The sequence below is a fragment of the Meleagris gallopavo genome, chromosome 4 (assembly GCF_000146605.3).
Source record: "Meleagris gallopavo isolate NT-WF06-2002-E0010 breed Aviagen turkey brand Nicholas breeding stock chromosome 4, Turkey_5.1, whole genome shotgun sequence".
NCBI lineage: Eukaryota > Metazoa > Chordata > Aves > Galliformes > Phasianidae > Meleagris > Meleagris gallopavo.
Genome location: NC_015014.2, coordinates 6,232,116 through 6,243,783, shown reverse-complemented (window position 1 = coordinate 6,243,783; position 11,668 = coordinate 6,232,116). Strand labels below are relative to the sequence as shown.

The 11,668-nt window shown below is 38.9% G+C and overlaps 1 long non-coding RNA gene across 1 annotated transcript; it reads left to right on the top strand.

Annotated features, from left to right (window-relative positions):
* Positions 1–1,249: 1,249 nt before the first annotated feature.
* On the top strand, positions 1,250–7,730 carry LOC109367503. Its single transcript, XR_002114680.1, has 2 exons — positions 1,250–1,376; positions 7,294–7,730. It is a non-coding gene; the product is annotated as an uncharacterized LOC109367503 (long non-coding RNA).
* The last annotated feature ends 3,938 nt before the right edge of the window (positions 7,731–11,668 follow it).

Genomic DNA, 11,668 nt, shown 5'->3' with positions numbered 1-11,668 from the left:
TGAGTATTTATATAGTCCTTCTATCAGTTGTATCACTGTATTTCAAGGCAAGTTTGTGGTCTGTATTTTATTACTTGTTAGAACATTAGTTAGAAAAAAATAATAAATTGTACATTGTGAATTCAGCAATGCAATCATTGACTAACTCAAACACTTAGCCTTGCTAGGCACTTGAAAATCATTGGAGATACTGATGCATCACTTATGCACTTATGCTTTTCCAAAACTGAATAAATTTTTTTCAAAAGCAAACCTGATCAAAAACCAGCTGTCCTCTTATCTTAGGAATGGCTTATGATGTTGCATCTCTACACAATCATAAACCGTGAATGAAAAAAAAAAAAAAAAGGCTCAGCCTCAGTTGATGGAAAGGTCACTTTGTTCTAACACCTCTGCCATGGCAGGGCTGGTACCCACTAGATCAGGCTGCCCAGGGCCCCATCCGACTTGGCCTCAGACACCTCCAGAGATAGGGCTGTCACAACAACCTCTCTGGGCATCCTGTGCCAGTGCCTCACCAGCCTGAGTATAAAATTCCTACCTCAAATATCTCATCTTAATCTCCCTTCTTTTAGTTTAAAGCCATTCCACCTTGTCATCTCACTGACAGACTGTAGTGGAACTGCTAAGTCATGGCCTGAAGCATGAAGCACCTGGTAGGAAGGCAGGACCAAACCAGGGAAACTCAGGTGCATGCACCTGAGTGATTGGAAGGGGTGGAGTCAGGGACCACCCCTTCCCAGACCTCATTTAAGGGTTGGCAGTGGAGGAAATGGTATCTTAATAGAGGTTCCTGCTTTCCTAAGGCCTTCTAAAGGTAGGTCAGATTTTTTTTTTTTTTTCTTCTTTTTCCTCTCTTTCTTTTTGTATCTATGGCTGCTGTGTTTGGTTTTGTCCTCCTGCTGGTATTGTGGTACTTTCCATCATGTAATAGGATTTCACAGATAATGTAAAAAGTCAGTCAGTCGCCCTTCTGTTTTGCACCCCAGAGAGAGCCTAAGCAATTTAATAGAGGGTTGCTGAATCTAAAAATCTAAGAGCTCAAAGATCTTATGGAAGTGCTCAGGAGAGTAAGGAGTCAGAACTTCCAGTTAATCCTGGATGGTTAATCCCTTAGCTGCTGGATGTTAGATTTTCTTTTTGGTTGCATTTTAATTATTTTTTTCTTCTTCCAAATGATGATTTCTACTCAAATTCCTTTCATCTTACAAGTTAAAATTTCACTTCTTATTTCTTTTCTTGTAAGGTAATAACTGCTGCCTGAAGAATGTGGTAATTGCTTCAGAGAGTGAGGAACTTCTATAGTGTGATGATAACATGATATGCTACTAAACACTTATCTGAGCATACAGTTCTTTGCAGTTTCATGGGTGAAGGTCACTTCACCTCTAAGCAAGTCCGTCTGAAAGGGAAAAATGTTTTAGTTTTTTAATCCCTGAAAAAAACTTAACTTGAAGGTGAATTCACCTGTCTGAGAACTCTTGAAATTCTTAACTGTTTCTGAAGGTGGGCCTTCCAAATGGCTTCCATGGGGTAAATAAAACTGAGTTCTCTGAGCACATAATATATGGTGGTGTTAATCATTTGAGCCTCAAAAAGAAACTTTTCCTGGAGTGTTGTGTGTGGTGGCTTTTTTGTTGTTTGTTTGTTGTGGGTTTTTTCTTTTTTAAGAAAATTAAGTGAAATACTTTGAGTTGGAAGGGAAAAAAATTGCCATCGCAAAATTGCGCCTGGAAATCAGATTTGTTGAAAACCAGTTAATTCCTGGGATATGGCAATTAAATTTCTCTTAAGAGGTAGATAATTGCCCTGTCTTGGAATCAAGCAAATTCTTCCCGCAGCTCTTTTAAGTAAGAGATTTGACCTCCTAACTCACGATAAATAATTGAAAAAAGGGGAGTTGAGGTACTGAGTCAAGAGCTCATTTTTTCTTCCTTGGAATTTGTTTGTTCCGTTCTTGTGTTTGTTTACTAGGCTCATGACATCTGTGTGATCTTGTCTCTTGGAAAATGTGTTTAGAAGGATAAGTAATTCCACTTCTCCTGGAAGTAGTTCTGCCTGTCTTCTTCAAGACTGGTGTATATAGGTAGTCTTAGTAGCTTACACTATAAGCAATAAGATTTGCAAGACCATAACTAAAACCTTCCTCTTTCCTTACTTTTCCTACTTCTACCACTATTTTTTTATAGTGTCAAGTACTTAAGAACATATGTACTGTTGAGAACTGCTAAATCAGGTGAAGACATTTAAAAGACCTACTACTGTCCTTGTATGGTTTATTTTTTCAATAATAAAAATAAAAATAAAATCCCCGTAGTTTGACATTTGTTGTGTAGGTTTGTGGGGAGGGATTTGTCTTACCAGCTTGGTAACACAACTTAATGTGGAAGTGAGATTACTATGTACATAATTACCACACAAAAGCATAGAAATTAGAGAAGGTTAAAGCTTCCTCAAGTGTGATTAGGGATCAGTGCTCAATATAAACAATAAAGGAACAGAAGTCAGATTTGTGAAACTCCTCACAGTCAAATGCTCTTCATTGTTGCCAAGCCTACGTGAGTGAACTTATTTCTAATTTACCATAAAACTTAAAAATGTGAGAGGATTTACTTGCTTCTATTCACTGATGGTGGGATACACTTATACAGCCTGGATCTCTGGCTAGAGAGATTGTAAAGAGTTTATACTTCTGTTTATAAGGAAAGATGTTATAAAGACTGATACACTGGAAGTTCTCTTCTGTTTGTGTTTGCTCAGGAAGTACATTACTATTCAGTGGAAGAGTTTTTGGTGGACTTAAGCTTTCTACTGCAAAGTGTACTTCTCACTGCCATTCTGGCTATTACTAGGTATTCTGCTCTTAATGATGTTACTATGCAGAGAATTGGAATAGCAAAATGACTTCAACTATAGTGGATAAAAATATTCAACTTTGAGTGGGAGAAAATCTTTACTCATTAGCTATGAATGTATTACTGATTAAAGACTGATCTTGTTATGTTCCTATGTTAGGGGGATGTGTCCATTAACTTCAACTGTCTAATATATTCTGATTCAATAATTGCTATCTCTTTTTTTTTTTAAACTTTTCCTATGTGTTATTGCTGCTCGGCAATATCCAGCCACTTAAGAGAATGCCTGGATTACAAAAGCCAGATGTTTTCACCTGTGGTCTAGTTAAAAGAATGTATTATCTGTTTGAGTATGTAAGGAAAACTCTGGCAAGCAAATCTGAAAAATAAATCCTGTGTGAGAACATGACCCTTCCTAACTGTAGGTCTTAAAACAAACAAAAATCAAACAAAACACTAAACGGTTATTCAGTCCCATACAAAAGAGGCTCAAAGGATTTCAATACATGAGATTGCAAAAGGCTGGCAGACAGTCGCTAGTAAGATTCCACAGAGCCTAATTTCAGGGCCTGTTCTCTTCAGTATTTCTATAAATGATCTGGATATGGGACTTGAATATGTATTAAATATATCTGCTAATGATACGAAGTTAGGAGGAGCTGTTGACTCCTCAGGGATAGGAAGGTTTTGCAGAGAGGTCTTGATGCTTTAGCAGGCTGTATAGTCACCAACCATGTGAAGTTTGAGAGCAAGTGCTGGATTCTGGACCTGAAATGAGCTAACCCCAGCATCTATACTGACTAGGGGATGAGAGGCTGGAGAGCAGCCCTGCAGAAAGGAAATCGGGGCTGTGGTCAGTGGCAAGTTAAACTCAAGTCAGCCACATGCACTGGCAGCCAACAGGGTTAACTGTATTGAGGTACACTGGGCCAAGTACTATCACTCAAGGGAGGGAAGGGATCATCTCACTCTGCAGCAGTACAGCCTTGCTTTGAACGTTGTGCAGGTACTAAAAAAAAAAAACCTCTTAGAAAATGTCCAAGGAAGGGCTACAACTCAGTCTCTCCAACTACCTGAAAGGAGGCTGTAGTGAGATGGGGGGGGTCAGCTTCTTTTCCCAGATAGCTAGCAATAGGATGAGAGGGGATGGCCTGAAGTTACATTAGAGGAGGTTCAGGTTGGATATTAGGAGAAACTCTCTTTTGGAAAGAGGGGCGAGTTATTGGAACAAGCTGTCCAGGGAGCAGTCCAGCGTCCCTGGGGGTGTTCAAGAAAAGGGAAAGTGTTGAGTGGAGTTGCATGGTTTAGTGGTGTGGCAGTGACAGGTTGCTGGTTGGATTAGGTGATCTTAGCTGTCTTTTCTAACCTTATTAATTCTACGATACAAGATGCTGAGAGCTCTGGAGGACAGGATATATGAGAAGCTACCAAGGTCCCACTGTTTGTTCAGCCCAAAGCAGAGAAGGGCTGAAGGGAGGCTTTGCAGGAGCCTACAGCTCCTCGCAAAGAAGATGGAGGAGCAATACTAAGCTCTGCACTCCAGTGGCAGTGACAGGCGTGGAGGGAACAGTATGGAGTTCCATTGGGGTGGGTCAGGTTGGATATTATGAAAAGTTTCTTCCCCAGAAGGTGATCAGGCACTGCAATGGGCTCCCCAGGGCAGTGATCACAGCCCCAGGCTGTCTGAGTTCAAGAAATGTTCAGACAACACTCTCAGACACAGCATTCGAATTTTGGGAAGTCTCATGAAGAGGTAGGAGTTGCAGGTCCCATCCAATCCAGTATGCTTTGTGATTCTGTAAAAGAAAGAAAACAAGCATTTCATGGATTTTCTTAATAAACTTTTCCTCAAGTCTCAGTAATACATGTTTTAGACATCCCTCTAGAAAAGATTTTGTTCTGTATATTATGAGAATATACACTTTAATTGCCTGAGGATATCATCTTGAGTTAATGAGTAAAATAACTAATTGAAACTCTGTTGAAGTAAAGGCACTAGGAAAGTAGAATCACATCCTGAATTAACTAGCTGTTGTGCTTTGACCACAGTTGAATGGGATCATTAACTAATTAACAGTGGCCCCACTAGGGCAGATTAGAAGAGGAGAATCCCCTCCCTCCATCTGTTGACCATGTGCATTTTAATATGCCCCAGGATAACACTGGCCCTATCAGCCACAAGGGCATGCTGCTGGCTTGTGGCTGACCCACTGGGACCTCCGAGTTCTCCTCTTTGGGTCTCTCTTCTGGCAGACCAGTCCCTAATCTGTACCAGTGCGTATGGTTATTTCTCCTTAGCTGCAGGACCCTGTGCCTGTTCTTCTCAAAGTTCACCCAACTTTCCTGAAGTCAGATACGCATCATCCACCTCCATTCTCTCATTTAACCAGAATAGAAGGCTACCAGCATTGGTCCAGCGTGATTTCCCCTTGGTGACTCCACATTGGCTACTCTCTAGGAATTTCTTGGCTTTGAGTTCCTTGGAGATGGCATCTAAAACAAGTTGTTCCATCATCTTTCCAGGTACAGAGGAGAGGCTGACAGGACTACTATTACGCAGGTCACACTTCTTGCCCTTTTTGATGATTGCAGTGATTTGGCTATCCTCCTGTCCTCGGGCACGTTTCCTACAGGAAAGATCATAGAGGATGTGATAGAGAACAGCTGTCTCATAAAGCAGCAGGCCCACACATTCCCTAATCTTTCTGCCATTTGCAAGTTGGTCAATTTCTGTTATCCTTGACTCCCCCACTGAAGGTGGTACTAAGCAGGTCTTTGCTCTCCTAATCCAATCTTTCTTCTCCTCTTCAAGTTTATCTCACAGGACCCTTTCCAATGCTTTAACATTGGGGATTCCTCCAAGCAGGTCCCTTAAGAGGACTAACTTTTCTCTCTTGAAGTCCAGTGTTTCAATACTACTCATTGCTTTCTATCTTCCTGAAATTCATCATCTCACAGCCTCCATGCTCAAGGCTGCCTCTAATTTTTACATCCCCAACTGGCCCATTCTTGAGAGGGAGAACAAACTCCAGTAGCACTCCTCTCCTCATTGGCTCCCTCATCTCCTGTGTCAGAAATGTTATCTTCAACACATTTAAGGAACCTCCAGGAATGAGCATGCCTGGCAGTGTTGCTTTCCTAACAACTGGCAGGGTGGTTTGTGTCTACCGTGAGAACTAACGTCTACAGCTCTGAGGCTATGTTCACTTATGTGAAAAAGGTTTATCAACCTCCTTATCCTGACCTGTAACAAACACCCCCAGTGAAGTTACCAGCATTTACCTGCCTCTTGAGCCTCACGCACTAGCACTCCACTAGTTCTTCATTCATTGCTAGGCAGAGCTTAATATGCTAAAGTTCTCTCACTGGAACAGCAACTCCACCACCTTGCCTGTCTGTCTTCCCTAAAAAGAACATGGCCATCCACGACAGCATTCCAGCTGTGCAAGTTCTCACACAATGTCTTCATTATGGGAATGAGATCGTACTCCCGAAGTTACACACATGGTGGGAAAAGCATTGTCAGATGGGAAAAGAAGGGAGATCAGAATGTACAGTGTAAGACCAGAGATCCTGCTGAGGGTATGTGATACATTGTAAAGTTCTCCAGGAGAAGAAGCAGGTTTGGTGATGGGTCTACTTGCAGCTGAGCAAAATTCTTACATTTACTTGAACATTAAAAGGGAATCATTTTGGGAGACAAATAGAGACATAACACAGAGCTTACAACCATTGGCGTGAGCTGCTGCTTCTTTATGGGTAGTAACATACTGTAATCAGTGCAACAAGGAGCTTGAACTAGCAGTTGTTGAACCAGCTAAAGTATGGTGTGAAAGGACTTCATGTTTCTTTGAGCAAGAGCTTTGGACTCTTGGAAAACATGCCTCGTGTCACTTATCTAATCATCTGATGGTAAGAAGAGAGGAGGAACTGAACTTTGAGTTACAATGAATTATATGCAGAGGATGAGTTGAAAAGAGTCCCTCTGAATCCTTGGTAGGAATGAGAAGATACTTGGAGGAAATGTAGGTGCTAAACGTTCAAAGGAGCTATTACCCAAGACTACTTTTAAACTACTTATATGTCTAAACTTCGTCATGGAAGAGTCTGTAATGTGGTATAATAAACACTAGATGGTTTCACCATGTGTTACCTAAGTTGAAAATAGTAGGGTTTGTTAGCAACTGCAGGCCATTGTACCAAACAATTAAAACAAGTGCTTTCTCACAACATTTCTGGCTTGATGAGATTAAGATAAATGATGATAAAGATCTTTCTGTATGAAAATAGTTTTGGGAACAGCTTGTGAAAACATTTGCCTACTGTTTACTCCCAAAGCTATCTAGCTAATGTATTTGTAAACTCCACCAACTGGTTACTTGTGTGCGCAACTACTTGCCTTGTAAACAAATTATTTACAAATATTCCTTGCTTTCAGAACCTACCGTCTGCGAATGGGCACATCTACCCAAAGGAAATTGGTCCTGGGCTATAGAATCTAACCGAGAGATCCAGAGAAGATGCTGGTGAATTCCTCTCTAAACACTTTGTGCCAACAGATGACCGGGTGATATAAAGCCACCAAAAGCTGTAGTAAATAAAACAGAATGAGCTGCTCAGGCCTTCTGTAACCTGCTCAAATTTTTCTGAGTGATTTGTTGTTGCTTAGTAATTACTTTTTTTTTATGGAAAAGGAGGAAAGTTCTTATCCATTTCTATTTGAACAGCAGCAAGAGGTCGATTCCACGTAGTAAGAAGCAGCAGATGCATTTATAGGGTATGATTTTGTGTCCTTAATTAATGTTTTTAAAAGCATCCTTTTTGTAATCCATTCGCATTTAAATTTGATTAAAAATAAACAAATGAGACAATTTATGAAAGTTTTTTTCTGTTAACATCCACTTAAAACAATTGATCATTTGTACTAATTAGCTCAAGCAAGAAAATAGTTCTTTTATTTAAATGCAGTGTTTGCCTGGAATAATCAATGAAATGGTGATTGAGCAGACATAAATTTGAAACTTTAAAGTGATACAGTCGTTCTTAGAAGATGGGAACTGAGTCAAGCCATTTTGGGGAATTTCACAGGAGTTGGACAGCAGTTTCCAATGAACCTTAAATATTCGTTAAACTTGACCTAAGCATTACTTATTTGGAGACAGTTAGGAACATTGTGTATTATCCCGGAACACGGCTGACTGGAATAGGGAAGTTCCAGAAATCTGATTGCTGCTGTTCTAAATTACTTTCTGTATCTTGAATATTTGCTGAAATATGATATTCATTACAAGATTGCACCCAGAAAACTTATGCTGTAATGAAAAGAGCAATATTTTTGGTGGAAAACTGTGAAACTGAATGAAAAAACACATCTCCCTCTTTCAAGCAGCGAGTGCTCAAATATTTGTTTTTATTAAGTGCTTAATTACGCAGGCTATTTAAGTAATTTAATCTCTGCTTTTGTTGGGACCTGTGTAATAGCCAGCTTTATTCTTGTTACAATGGTCTTGGTAAATTGGAGCCATTCTAGATTTAGGGCAAAAAATGTATAGAGAAGACGAGTGCAGCTATACCTAGGTTCGTATACTCATAATAATGGATAAAGAAGAGATGTGATATTTAGATGCCAGTCTGCTCATTACTTGAAAGTGCAGAGCTAATCTGGCTGTTGAGGTGGCTGACTTGAAGTCAGTAAAGGAGAAACCAGAGTACCCCTTCACTTCTTGTTCATGCCAACTGTTTTCCTCTGTGCAATCTCAATGTCACGGGCAAGCTGAAGATTACCTTTATGGGTGTCATCTATTGTACTTCTAGCAAGAGGTAGACATAAGGCCAGCATGTTGTTGGTACAGAAATAATGGTGCTGATGATAGGAGGTATGATATGCCAGATCTTGGCCTGCACTATAGTCAAAATAGCAGCTCTGGTATATGCAGTGCCAAGTTTTATACCTGACCTTGTTAAGCTTGAAGCATTAGAAATGTTTTTTGTAAAACTGACTATTGTTGGTTAGGCTTGGAATCTGAGTGCATCTAAGTAATACAGTACCGTCACTTCTTCAATTTGTTGTGATTTGCATCTGATGATTTTGAAGGTATATTAAGATACCATGAATAAGTTCATTCTCCTTTAGCACTTAGACACTCGTGTTCAATACCCTGTCTAATTAAATTGACCCTATAACTGGAATTTAGCTGATGTGTCTGCTCATAACAAATAGTTAGGAAAACTGTTTTGATTTTCCTTCTTTGCTTGCATAGCTGTATTTTTGACTTTGTAACTGAAATTGGGCAGATTGCATTCAACTCCATACATAAGAGAGATTTTTCTATTAGCACTTGTCTAAGGAGGGTACCAAAAGGCTTAAAATAGCTTTGGGAGACAGAAATGAAATGCAAAAGGAAGAAAAGTGCCAAACTAATCTTTTACAGCTTTAAGTCAAAACAAGCAAGTTACTAAAAATAATTATACCAATTTTAAATTTTATAAGACACAGTAATAATTATGCTTAAAAGGTAAGCTTATAAATGTAAGCACTCGAGTTTCCTGGTCTTGACTTTCATTTGAGAATTACTTCTGTTTTATACAGTATCACCTCAGAGTCATGCTCATATACATGTATGCATGTTATTTGTTGACCTGGAAGCTTCTGGTGTGGTTCTGTAGGTCAGACTTACAGTTACTTTGTGAATATATTAGAAGGAGTGGAAGATCTCATCTTAGTATAATAAAATACTTTTCATTGGACTTGGCTGCTTACTTGAAATTGACCTAAGATATACTTAAGCTGTATACTAAGGCTCCATTGCAAAGTCAGTTTCTTTCCCAGAACTGGGGAGCTTGGAAAGATTAATGAATCGCAGAATCCTAAGTGTTGGAAGGGACCTCTGGGGATCATCGTGTCCAACACCCTGCTGAAGAGGGTTCCCTACAGCAGGTTGCACTGGCAGGCATCTGGGTGGGTTTAGAATATCCCCAGAGAACGAAACTCTGTAATCTGGGTAGCTGTTTGTAATGAACTCACAACTGCTTTTTAAGACTACACAAATGGAACCTACATCGTTCAATTTTATCTTTTTTTCCAGTGATACAGTAAATGACACTAAGTAGTTTAGGAGTGATAAAGAAATATGGAAAGTACTTCCAGACCACGTAAATGCCTGTCTACAGCTGCTTATGGGAGCTGTGAAAGGTACTTTAGTCCGATACGAAAAGAATATAGAGAAGAATAGAAAAAAGACAAATGAGGTGACGGAATAATTTGGCTTGTTTCATTTTGGATAAAGCAGTGTAAAGAGGAGTTCTCTCGTTGCAACCAAGATATATATATTTTTAGGCCAGGTGTCAGTGAGGTTTCTTTAGTAATTGCTTTTTTATTTTTATTTTTTTTACTTTTTGTCATTGAATAATAGCTTAATTACCATTGTAAATTCTCTGTCCTAACTGCTCTGTAAACAAATGAGACCTCTTCTTTGGCTTTTTTTTTCCTCTCGTTTCATCCCTTTTGTCCAAATTCCTTGAATTTTGAATAATATAATTTTGTGCTATGAAAAGGTCAGTCCCTTTTTAATTTGCCACTACCCCTTTGTGCTATGCTTTATTTCTCCTGTGCATAATGGAATGTTTGTCACCTGCACAAGGGAGAAGGCTTTAATGAATTCCATGGGGTGTGCTTTAATTGACAGTAACGCATTCTGTACGTTTTTTAATTAAATCTGCAGAATTACCACATCTTGGGTGGGTTATTGTTTCCTGAATTATGCCCTTCTATTTTTGTCAGTTTCCCTAATCATAACATTTGACGTCATCGTCATTTGCATGACAATGAATGTGTATCCTTTAATCAGCATATAATATTCCCTATTGTCTACAGGTTTTACTAATGTGAAAAATACAAATGAACTACAGAGGGCATTATATAGGCTGATAAATTATTTCAGAGAGATGACCAAATGATTAATCAAAATACACATGCAGTTTTTCACTATGTTTTAAAATTGAAATAGCTATTAAAATATATGTCCTTGGCCTTATTCATTCATAAATTCAAGGTAGGTTAAGATCAGCGATGTGTGGAGGCTTACTAGAAGTCCAGGAATAAATCCCAAGTGAGACCTTTGGGCCCAATTCATTGCTTGTTGAAGTCAATGGGATATTTTTCTTTGAGTTCAGCTCAAATACGAGCCATAAATTATCTCATTCTAAGCAGTTCCTGAATGAAACAAATAAATATGTTTTTAAAACTTTGGTGTGGCTAGTTTGAATGATGAAACAGTACTAGCAAAAACCTGTGCTCAGTAATGTGTTGCAAGGGAGAGCAATACAGGAGGTATAGTGAAGGGAACAGTTTTGTCTTTCTCTCTGAATGAAAAACAGAAACAGATCAACGCAAAGTCCTCTGGGGGATGTAGTATGTAGTTCTTATTCTCTTCTGAGAACTAGGTACCCAGAAGTATTCACAATCCATGGAACTGGAGCATTAACTCTTTAACTTCCAGTGCACTATGTGATGTTATGATGTAGAATACCAATAACCAAAAATCATAAAAACATCACACCTTCTTACAGCCAGTTAATGATGAATTTTTATAATTCTGAAAGATGAAGGTAATTTACAAGCAAATGAGAATTCCTTCACAGGGGTGTGTGCATGTTTGTAAGCATCGTTTGCCTTCATCTATATCTATATATCTAAACATGTGTTTTCTCCTAAAGAAATTGGTGGAAAAATTGATTGCAATATATCAACCCAGTCTTAAGTTCTATAAAGTACTAAAAGAAAATTTAGACATCCTAATTTTGATTACTTAGGC